The sequence below is a fragment of the Impatiens glandulifera genome, chromosome 4, assembly GCF_907164915.1.
Source record: "Impatiens glandulifera chromosome 4, dImpGla2.1, whole genome shotgun sequence".
Classification (NCBI taxonomy): domain Eukaryota; kingdom Viridiplantae; phylum Streptophyta; class Magnoliopsida; order Ericales; family Balsaminaceae; genus Impatiens; species Impatiens glandulifera.
This window is the reverse complement of record NC_061865.1, coordinates 7,788,911-7,801,184: the sequence shown is the minus strand read 5'-3', so window position 1 is coordinate 7,801,184 and position 12,274 is coordinate 7,788,911. Positions and strand designations below refer to the sequence as shown.

Here is a 12,274-nt window from a genome sequence, read left to right as displayed (position 1 = left end):
GTGCGACTTGGTTTGGCTAGTGATGGTTTTCAACCTTTTGCTAGCGGAAAAACATCGTACAACATTTGGCCAGTTATTCTCATCCCTTACAACGTCTCTCCTACCACATGTATGGATAAAAACAATTTTCTTCTTTCAATGCTCATTCCAGGACCAAAAAGTCCCGGTGATTGTATTGACGTATTTCTAGAGCCACTTATTGAAGAGTTGACGGAATTGTGGAATACCGGTGTGAAGACATACGATGCAAGCAGAAAACAATATTTCAATCTACGGGCAGCTCTTATGTGGACTATTAATGATTTTCCGGCTTATGCAAATTTGTCTGGATGGAGTACAAAGGGTAAATTGGCATGTCCGTCTTGTAATCAGAACACCGCGTCTTTGAGGTTAACAAATTGCCAGAAGGAGTGTTACATGAATCATCGACGATTCCTCCCGTCTAATCATCGATGGCGCAAAGAGACCGATACGTTTGACGGGCATACGGAGCATAGAGATCCTCCTGTACTGTTATCGGGTTTCGAAATTCAATTGCAAGCGCGAGATCTAAAGGAAATTTGTTTGACAAAGTACCTGCCTAAGAAAACGAAAGTTATACATGAATCCCGAGGTGATAATTGGAACAAATTCAGTATATTCTTTCAATTGCCTTACTGGAAATCTTTGATGTTGAGACATAATTTGGATGTAATGCATATTGAGAAGAATATACGTGATAGTTTGTTGGGAACTTTAATGAATTTCAAAGAAAAGACCAAGGATGGAATTAAAGCAATGAAAGATTTGGTCATAATGAACATAAAACATTCCTTACATCCGGTTGAAGTTGATGGTGTTCTTCGGTGTCCGCCGGCCCCCTATGCATTGTCCTCAGAACATAAGAAACGTTTATGTCAGTTTTTGAAAGATATTAAAATGCCCGACGGTTTTTGTTCAAATATTGGGGCGTGTGTAAACATGGAGGAGAAAAAAATATCAGGATTGAAGAGTCACGATTGTCACATTCTATTACAATATCTCCTTCCACTAGCTACACGTGGCCTACTTCCCGATGATGTGTACGATGCCGTGGTGAATTTAGCAAAGTTCTTTCGGTTGCTTTGTCAAAAAAGTTTACAACGCGGGCAATTGGAAACATTACATGACGACATTGTCTTGACACTTTGCAAATTGGAGAAGATCTTTCCACCTTCTTTTTTTGATATAATGGTGCATTTGCCAGTTCATTTAGCTTTTGAAGCTTGTCTTGGAGGGCCCGTTCAGTATCGATGGATGTATCCAGTTGAACAATATATGAGCACACTCAAGAAATACCTTCGAAACAGGAACTTTCCAGAAGGTTCAATCAGCGAGAGTTACCTTTTGAATGAGAGTATGAGCATGTGTGCCCGATATTTGGACGATCAAGAGTCAAATGATGAATCCATAAATACAAGTACAACATTCTCCATTTTCATCACTATGGAAGACTTATCTAATGGCACATCCTACACATATGAACCGGGTGATCGTGAGCGTGCTCATTGGTACATTTTAAAAAATTGTCGCGAAGCTGAAGAATATTATAAGTAAGTCCATTAATGTCATTATGAGGTATGATTTAAGAAAGTAATAATTTAATCTGTCATTTGCGCAGCGATTTCGTTCAATCATGCCCTCCTAATATTTCCAATGAGGCTCGGGATAAACAATACGTTAGATATTTCCAAGAAAGAGTAAGTAATCGTCTCAAAGAATTTTCTTTTTTTAGTATATGACCATAAGTTTAACAATAATTTGTAATGAATATATAGGTGGAGCAACTAACCGATCAATCCGATAGGACAACGAATCTTAAGATTTTAGGACGTGGGCCTACATTGTATGCAAAGAAATATAACTCGTGCAAAATAAATGGGTACAAGTTTAACACTGAAAAACATGACGAGAGCTTGACTACCCAAAATAGCGGGGTTTTGGTTGTTGGTAATAATGGGACCGAGAATATTAACTACTATGGAGTGATCAATGAAATCATAGAAGTGATATTCTTTTGTGGAAGACGAGTGATTCTCTTCAAATGCAAATGGTTTGATGTTTATCACAAAGATCGGGGCATTAAAGTTGATAAGTATGGTTATGTTAGTATAAATATCAACAGGATTCTACAGACTCAATTAAATGAACCATTCATAATGGCAAGCCAAGCACAACAAGTGTTTTACTCTACAGATATGGCATCAAGACTTGAATGGAAAATTGTGACACCAATAAATCCTCGTTATTCTAATTAAGGTTGAATTAATTTCTATGAAGGGTTACTTGTAAATTTGTCTTATAAACATTACATTCAATATTTGCAGCTATCATGGCTCCTAAAAGAATGCAAGGTAAGAGTTTAAGCAGCGCGCTACACGAGCTTGTACGAAGGACCGAGGAGCATTCAGAAGATCCCGTGCAATTGTGTAACTCTGTCGGGGAAATTGATTTAGACCTTGATGATATTATGAATGTTGATAGTGTACCCAACACTATCCCCGGTGATGATGATGATGATGAGACACAGCCCCCGTCTGAGGAGCAAGATGGAGGTACTTGTGTTTTTGCTTAAGTTAGTTGTTGTGATCCTATATAATTTTTTGTTTAATTTTAGGATCTATTTCGAGAAGGAGACGAGGCAAGAACAAGAATAAAGTTGTTGGTAGATTGCAAGCGGGGCAAAAGATGACTCTTCAATTTAACCCTGTTGATGGTAAACCAATGTGCGAGAATAGGACAGCTTGGTCGAGGCATATTGGGAGTGTCATTCGAGACTCCAATGCACTACCTCATAGGACTTTGCGTTGGTCGGACCTGAGCTCCACACAGCTAGATCACATATGGATGGCTATCACGGTATATAACTTTTTATATTATTAAGTCCATTATGTATTCAACACAATCTATAATCGTATTTTAATGTTCACTATTTAGGATCCTTTCGTGGCTGTGGGGGATGACATCAACAACTATCGAAGACAAAGTTTATTTCAAGCCAACAAATTATGGGATAGATGGAGATGTCATTGGAACACCATGTACATTAAATCCCGTGAAGGTGACGAGCAAGCAATTAGGGCAAATCCCCCTCCCGAGATCGAAATTAGTGATTGGAATTATCTACTTGATCGTCGCTTTCTCACGCCGGAATTCAAGGTAAATTAATGTGTTTATAAATAGCTCTTACATTAATCATTCATTAAACACAAATGTTTTCTTATTTGCAGAAAACAAGTGCTGTGAATGCGCAAAATAGGTCGCATGTTGTGTACAAGAATCATGCGGGCAGCATCTCATTTTCGCAAGTGGAGAAGCAAATGGTTCGTTTTATCATTGAATAACTAAGTTTATAATGTTATTACGTTTTTATTAATTATTAAATTTGTACAGGAGAAGACTACCGGTACGTCGCCTAATTTTGCGGAATTATTTCTGCACACTCATACAAAGAAACCGACTCTGCAAGATCCAAATCCGGTGGTTCCCCCTATTATTCAAGAAAAAGTGGTAAGTCGTGTTTATTAGTTATATTTCTTTTATTTATCATATGTATGTATGTAATCAAATGTAATTTGTGTTTGTAGACTGCCTTGCGAACTGCTATAGAAGAAGACCCGAATAGAAATGAATTGCAGTTGGCTGAGTGCGCATTCGGGTCTCAGGGACATGGGCGAGTTGTGGGTTTGGGCTCCGGTGTCACACCTAGATCTTTTAGACCTGATGCTCGTGGTGGTACTAGCACACAGCGCAGTGACACGCAAAACGCCCTTTTACTTGAGGAGATACAGAGGATGCGAGAGGAGCGTGAAGCTGAGAAGCTTCAGTCACGGAGAGAGCGCGAAGAAGCCTTAATGGAGCGTCAAATGGAGCGTGAGGAAGCACAAAGGCAGCGTGAAATTGAACGCGAAGAGTTATTGATGCAGCGTGAGGATGAACGTGAAGAAGCTCGAAGGGAGCGTGAGAGAATGCGGGATGAGATGCTTGAGCTGAGATCGACGATGAACTTCTTATTAGCCAGGATTCCCCGTGATCAACTTCCACCTGCCCCTCCCACTCGAGATGATGCCCCTCCTACATAGAGATGATCCCCTTCCTCGTGATCGTCGCTTTCCCACTACAATTCTGGTTAGTTGAAATGTAATTTGAATTACGTTAATTAATGGTTTTTGTGAATTTGTGATACGATTGTAGTTTTTGGATGGATTATAGTTTTTGGATGGATTGTAGTTTGTGGATGATTATTGTTTTGAATTAATGATTGTAGTTTTGGGTTTTTGGTTATTGATGATTGTGTGCTTTTTGGTTTTTGGTTATTGGTTATTGATTGAGGTTTTAAATAGGTAAAAATTTGTAAAAAAAAAAAAATCTATTAGGGTTTAGTAACGGTTAAATAATTTCAAATACCGTTACAATAAATCTAACTGTAACGGTTTAAGAAACAAAAAACCGTCACAGAAACAACAAAAGCATCTGTAACGGTTTTCGAAAACCGTTACAAATAAAAACATCCTTTCAGTAACGGTTTTTATCCGGCTAAAACCGTTACTGTTGTCCCATTACTATCTGTAACGGTTTTCGAAAACCGTTACAGATGCTTATGTTGTTTCTGTGACGGTTTTTAGACGGCTAGAACTGTTACTGTTATTACATGACTATCAGTAACGGTTTTCGAACGCCGTTACTGATAGTAGTGCAGTTTCTGTAACGTAATTTTTAGTAACGATTGGTAACGGTTTTATTTGCCGTTACAAATAAGTTTCAGTAACGGGGTTAGATGCTTTCAGTAACGGTTTCAGCCCTTACTAATGCCCCTTTTTCTACTAGTGTTCGTTTGACAATACATATTTTTGGTTGGCGATGATTTTTCGATCAATTTTTGGATAACTTGTATTGCAGTGTTAAAAGTCTTTCCTTATCGTTTCTGGGATGAAATGGGAATATTTTTAAGTTTGAAATATGGAAAAAGTTTGGATTTGTGACGAATGAGACAAATCAATTCTAAATAATTTATGAGTGGTTTGCTAAAAATTATTTGTAATCTATTTTGTTTTGGACGGATAACATTATCCGAGTTTGGTGTGTTACATTACCAATGACTCCAAAAATAACTGGACCATCATATTTTTTAAGTTTCATTTTGTATATAATTAATTTTTTTTTATAGATTTATTAATAATTATTTAAAAAAGTTTTATTAATGGTTATTTTGATTTAGATATGTTTTATATATATATTTGATTTAATAATCATACTAGTATTTTATAAAAATAAGAAATCAATTAATATAAAATCTATAAAGTGTTAGTTGAAAAAGACTTTTTAAAAATGTATTTGTGTTGAATCTAGTCTCTGAAAGTTCCAACGGAATTGATAGATCTTTTAATTATTTTCTAAAAGATGTGATCATGAATTTTGAATGCATGACAATATGAAATTATTAATTATTATAAAGTATGAAATTTCCTAAAAAGTTAATCAGGAGCGTGTAATATGGATTATCGAATTAAGACTCATTCAATTTCTTAATTCACAATAACTGCTTCATAAGGCCATTTCAAATAATTACTTTTTAAATTGTAATACAAATTACTAGTTTATTTTATCAAATAGACAAAAGAGAAAATAATAAATAATTGAATTAAGCCTATATGGGAGTTGAGTTAAACTAGTACTTACAATTCAAGTGATTATATTGTTAACCATAACTTAATAAAATTACAACAAAAATGAAATTTTTATATTTTAATACTATTATGAGGGCAACTAACCCAATGATAAAAGACGACTTATAAAAAATAAATTTACAGGTTCAATTTGAATGGTAAACGTTTTGAGTTAAAACGGGATTATGTGGGTGTTATTTCAGTTCTCTTTAATTCAAAAAAATAATAATAATATAAAGGCATAAAGAGAAAAATGAGAAATGTAACACCACTCCACTCCATGTTTATATGATTTTTTTTGTTTTAGTGATTTTTTTATGTAAATCAAGTAATATTCAGATAATTAACTACGAGATTTGTCCACTTTAGATTTGATTTTAGTAATTTGATAGGTCTAAACGAGTACTATTTTTTTTTACAAAAGTTATATTCCATATATAATGGCCAAACAAACGACACCATATATAGTAAATAGATGAGCATATAATACAATACTTATATCCATCCTTGTGAAAAAACACAATAAAATTTTTATTCATAACGCACAAATCATATTAAGTTTTTATTGGTACAAATAACAATAAACAAAATAAAAATATGATTAAACATACTTAATTGACTAGATAAAAAAAAGGTATATGGCACACACCAATTATAAACTTCATAATACTATTCTTAATAATCTTCAGGAGTATAAAGTTGAACTGTACGTCCATTTATGGATTGTAATGGCCTAGCATTGCTTCCCGATTCATCATGAATTGCCTCCCGCAACACTTCTAATTGTGCTTTTGAAACTGTCATTACCTTATTAACCACGGTCCAAGTAACAGTTTCATTGCATGGAGGAGTAGTAAGAGAACCATGATAACGGTAATATTTGTGACTTCCAATCTCAATCATTCTCGAATCTACAATCCCCACCATTCTCTCTAAATGTAGTGTGTCTTGAAGGTCTATCAAGTCTTCCTTCAACTGCAAGCAAAATATCAACATTAATTATAAATTTTCTCTGTTTCATTTTTCTAATAAATATAGATATATAATTGAGCGTTCAAGAATGAATTAATACCTGAGTTAAGAAAGAATCGGCATGTCCAAGTTTATAAATTATGCTTATAACAGCATATTTTCCGCTCTTGCTCCTATGAACTAAATGCGCCTCAAGATCAAATCTACATTTTGTTTAAACAATTATATCAATGCAAAGTTTATTATTCTAATATTTCACCATAGCCTTTGCGACATCTACTGTGAAATAATTTAAATAAAAAATACTTTTAAAATTAAAAAAAAAAGTATTACCTTATGTTGTTAATGGTATGTTCAGAAGGTGAGTGTCAATGACATTGTTGGAGTTCATATTCAGTTTCATTTATTTCAATAGATCCCGCATCACCTTTCCAACTCAACTACAGTATTTATTTATACATGTCAATTAAAATTATAAATAAATATAACCAAAGGTCTTTCCAATTTAATCGAGATAGCATTACCAATCACATTAATTAAAGTGTATATTTACCTGCATGTCATGGCCTTTATTAATGAGGGTAGCATTGGATGGCTTGTATTTCCTTTTAACAATCCCTAAATGGGAAACCATTTCAACTCTCTCATTTGATAGATCGATTGGAGACTGCATCCTTCCACTATTACACAAGCCTCCCCATCCTTCCGGCCCTCTTTCGCTATCCTCCTCGTAGTTGAACTCTCCCTCATACTCTGCGTAGATTTATCACCATTAAAGTTTAGTGTAGATGATTATGCTATCTTTGCGTTTAGCGTAAATTATAATTTTCTTTAAATGTTTAATTAGGCAACGTTGATGTAAAAATGAATGCTTACCAAGTTCCTCAGAAGCTGTTGCATAATTGGAAAAGGCTAAGAACAAAATGAAGAAAGGTATAAGAGTACTAATGCTTCTAATTTTCTCCATCTCTTGAAGACTCTCTCTTTTGAATAGAAGATTGTTACAATTAATTAGAATTGAGGGTGGTGTGGTGTTAGGGTTGAGAAGATGAAGAGCTATATATAGGAAGAAGCCAGCCATGATCTTCCTTAATTAATTCATATGACATGGCAATGTGAACAACCATTATAATACTAATGTTCCATGCATGCATCATACTTTGAAAATTATAAACACTATCTATTTATGTTAATTTCAAATTAACATTTATTTATCAGAAGTTAAAATACATATTTTATATATATTTTCAAGACTACACCATCTGTTGAAGAATAGTACTTGAAAACATGCCAGAAGAATTCAACCTAACTCAAATTTTAAATCTCTTCCATAAGATAACCTAGACAATTATAAAGTCCTAATTGTATTATATATTTAAAGAAACCTTCCAATTAGTATTAGAGTTTACGCATGGTGTTTATTATTATTAATATTATAATAATAAAAAATGATTTTATGTTTATTCAGTGGATGGAATGACAACTTTTGCTAGTATTAACTTTTTTGCTTATCAAGTAAATTTTAATCACACTTCAAAAAAAATATTGTTAGGTTATTGTCTTATTTTTGTACGTATGTTTCAGCATTTTAATTTTGTTTATTTAGGATTTTGTACTTTAATTTGTTATAACTTAAATAAAAACAGATTTTATTTGGAGCACGTGAGTGCGCGGGAATGGAATAAATGTATTAATTAAATATAAAAATGGAAATACAAAAGAAGTGGTAAGAAATTGTAGGATAAGTCAATGCGAAAGTTTCAGTCATCTTTTAAAAAAAATATATTAGTTCATATTGAAAGTAAATAGTGTTGCAATATAAAAACAATGAATATTATAAAATATTTCTATTCCCACAATCTAATTCTTCGTTTGGTCATTTGGCAGGTTAGGTTAAGGTGAAGGATCAAGATCAAAGGAGTTTGGGTATCTAAGATCTTATTTCCTTTAATAAAATACTTCTATTATATTGTGTAGTAAAATTTATATCCACTGGTAAAAAAATGATTTTTACCGACGTTTTTTCCGAAGGTTTTGTAAAACTCTCCTAAATACTCCCGAGAGGAGTAAATCTTTCGGTATTAAAAATAGATTCCGAGAGGGGTGTAAAACCTTCGGGTTTATTAATTATTACCGAAAGTTCTTTGTAGAACTTTCGGTTTTTACCTTCCCAAAAAACCAAAAAAATTCTAAGTGTTGGATGTGGGTTAATTGCAAAGGTTTTTACAAAAACCTTCGGTTTTGAAATCCCGGGGATTTTTAATTGCGAAGGTTATTCAAATAACCTTCGGTTTTACCTTTTTTGAAATTCTCTTTTCCGAAAGTTTTACAAAGAACCTTCGGTTTTGCTCAATTAAAAAAATTCAAAATTTGGTAATGGTTATTTCCGAAGGGTTTTTAATAAACCTTCGATTTTGACTAATATCAAAACCGAAAGTTATATGAAAACTTTCGGCATCTACCTCTATAAATATAAACCCTAACCCTTCTCTTTTTCATTCCACTCATCTCTCCTTTCTCTCTCTCCCGCGCCGCAGCCGCCTAGCCTCCTGCACGTCGGTTCTTCTCTTCTCTCGTTCAGGTTTGTTTCATTTGTTTTTTTATTTTGTTTATTATGAGATTTAGATTTCTTAAGTTTATATATATATATATATATTATCTAGATTTATGCTAGTTTACGTTATTTTGTTTGATTAATATATATATATACATATATCTGAAATGCATTTAGGATATGGGTGATTCATGGAAGAGACTTCGGCGTACACCGGAGAAACTGCATCCGTGTTACCAGAATCTGATAGCACAATCAGAAGTTGCGGCACGTGAGGAAGAGGTAAGACAGATGACGCTGAAAATGGAACAAATCCGATTAAGGGATGCGGAAAGAGGCCATTTGCTCAGTGAAATTAAAGCGGACAGGGCCGAAATGGCCCAGAGATTAGAGAATCTCGAACAGAAACTTGCATTGTTGAGGAGTCGACTGAATCAACCACCCCCTCCTCCCACCCCATCTAATAATTTCTAGATTAATTATGTGTTTATTTGTTTTTCCGTACGAACGACGATGACAATATTTTTATGTGTTTTGTTTTAATTTTCATGAATTATTATTATTATTATGTTTGGTTTGGTTTTAATATATATGTTGTTAATGAATTATTTTATTATTGTTTACTTTTCACCTTATTTTAAAAAAAAAAACAGCATGGCCAAAATCGAAGGTTTTCAAATAAACCTTCGGTTTTGACCCTGGTTTAAAAAAATCTAAAAAAATTCTAAGGGTAAAAACCGAAGGTTTTCAAATAAACCTTCGGTTTTGACCCTGATTTAAAAAAATCTTAAGGGTAAAAACCGAAGGTTTTCAAATAAACCTTCGGTTTTGACCCCTGTTTAAAAAAATCTGAAAATTTTCTAAATATGGGGTAGGGTAAAAACCGAAGGTTTATTTGAAAACCTTCGGTTTTTACCCTAGTTTAAAAAAATCTGAAAATTATCTAAATATGGGGAAGGGTAAAAACCGAAGGTTTATTTGAAAACCTTCGGTTTTGACCCCTGTTTAAAAAAATCTGAAAATTTTCTAAATATGGGGAAGGGTAAAAACCGAAGGTTTATTTGAAAACCTTCGGTTTTGACCCTAGTTTAAAAAAATCTGAAAATTTTCTAAATATGGGGAAGGGTAAAAACCGAAGGTTTTCAAATAAACCTTCGGTTTTTACCCCCTATTTAAAAAAATCTGAAAATTATCTAAATATGGGGAAGGGTAAAAACCGAAGGTTTATTTGAAAACCTTCGGTTTTGACCCTAGTTTAAAAAAATATGAAAATTTTCTAAGTATGGGGAAGGGTAAAAACCGAAGGTTTTCAAATAAACCTTCGGTTTTGACCCCTATTTAAAAAAATCAGAAAATTTCTAAGGGTCAAAACCAAAGGTTTATTTGAAAACCTTCGGTTTTTACACTAGTTTAAAAAAATCGAAAAATGTTCTAAGTATGGGGAAGGGTTAAAACCGAAGGTTTATTTGAAAACCTTCGGTTTTGACCCTTCCTAAAAACATCATATTTAAGGTCAGGACCGAGAGGTTTATTCAAAACCTTCGCAAAAACCCTAAAAACCGAAAGTTATACTATTCACTTTCGGTTTTACCACTTCCTAATTTGTTAAATTATTTTGTTTTAAACCTACTAATCTAGACTCCTAGCTAATATAATCAAGTGTGTGTTATATTTTAAAAATGAAGATTGTGTTTGATGTTAAAATCTTTATGATTGTGTTTGATTATATAAAAAAGTGTATATGTATGTTTGTGTTTGATGATCATATGAATGTGTACAAAGTTTGATCATATGAATTGTGTAATGTTTTAAGGTTATCAAATGTGTTAAAATAATGGTGTTCAAAGTCATTAGAAGGTTAAAAACCAATTAATTTAACAATTTGTGAAATTGTAATTCCGAAATTTAATTGTAAAACTTTCGGAAATAACCATCAAAACCGAAAGTTATACTATTAACTTTCGTTTATATCTAATTAAATTAAATTGTACACATTTCAAAACCGAGAGATTTAGACACATCTCTCGGAATTTAATTAATCAAAACCGAGAGGTAATAATATAACTCTCGGAAATTAATCAAATGATCAAAATCGAGAGGTAATAATATAACTCTCGGAAATTAATCAAATGATCAAAACCGAGAGGTAATCATATAACTCTCGGAAATTAATCAAATGATCAAAATCGAGAGTTATATGATTAACTCTCGGAAATGACCTTTAAAAAAACAAAACTCGCTTTTTTCTTTCTTCTTTCCCCGTTTTATTTCTCTCTCCCCGGCCGATTCTTCTTCTGATTCTTCTTCGGCTTCTTCTTCCGCGCCGCCTCCTGCCCAGCCGCGTCCTCCAGCCAGCAATCGAAGACGAAGCCGCGCCGCCCTCCTCCGATTGACGCCGCCGGTTATTTAAGAAGTCTTTCCGTCGCCAGGTCGCTGCCTCCACTTGGATCGACGACGCCGCTCGCTGCCTCCGCTTGGATCGACGACGCTGGTGATTGAAGACTGCCGCCCTCCGATTCAAACTACAGACGCAAAGGTTAGTTTGATTTTATGTTGGATTTTGGATTTTAGGTTATATTTTGGATTTCAGGTTATATTGGTTTGATTTTGGATTGTAGGTTAGTTTGATTTTTGATTTTAGGTTTGATTATATGTCTGATTTTGGATTTTAGGTTAGTTAGATTTTTGGATTATAGGTCTGATTTTGGATATCATGTTATATAGGTCTGATTTTTGATTTTAGGTTTGATTATATTGGTTTCATTATATTAGTTTGATTTTATGTTAGTTTATATTGGTTTCATTATATTAGTTTGATTTTAGGTTAGTTTGATTTTAGGTTTGATTATATTGGTTTCATTATATTAGTTTGATTGATGGTTATTCAGTTTGACATAAATGAAGATTATTGTAGAGTTTGCGGTATTTCAAGATGGAAAGTCGACCAAACAAGTGGGACAGTTCGGGAGAAGCAAAATGGGAAATTCATTCCAAAAAAGGTGTTGAGATATTTCCCTTTAATACCAAGACTGCAAAGACTATATATGTCCTCAAAAACGGCTCC

General features: G+C 33.5%; 1 pseudogene; it reads right to left on the bottom strand.

Annotated features, from left to right (window-relative positions):
- Positions 1–6,359: 6,359 nt before the first annotated feature.
- LOC124934615 lies at positions 6,360–7,623 on the bottom strand (annotated as a pseudogene).
- Positions 7,624–12,274: the final 4,651 nt, after the last annotated feature.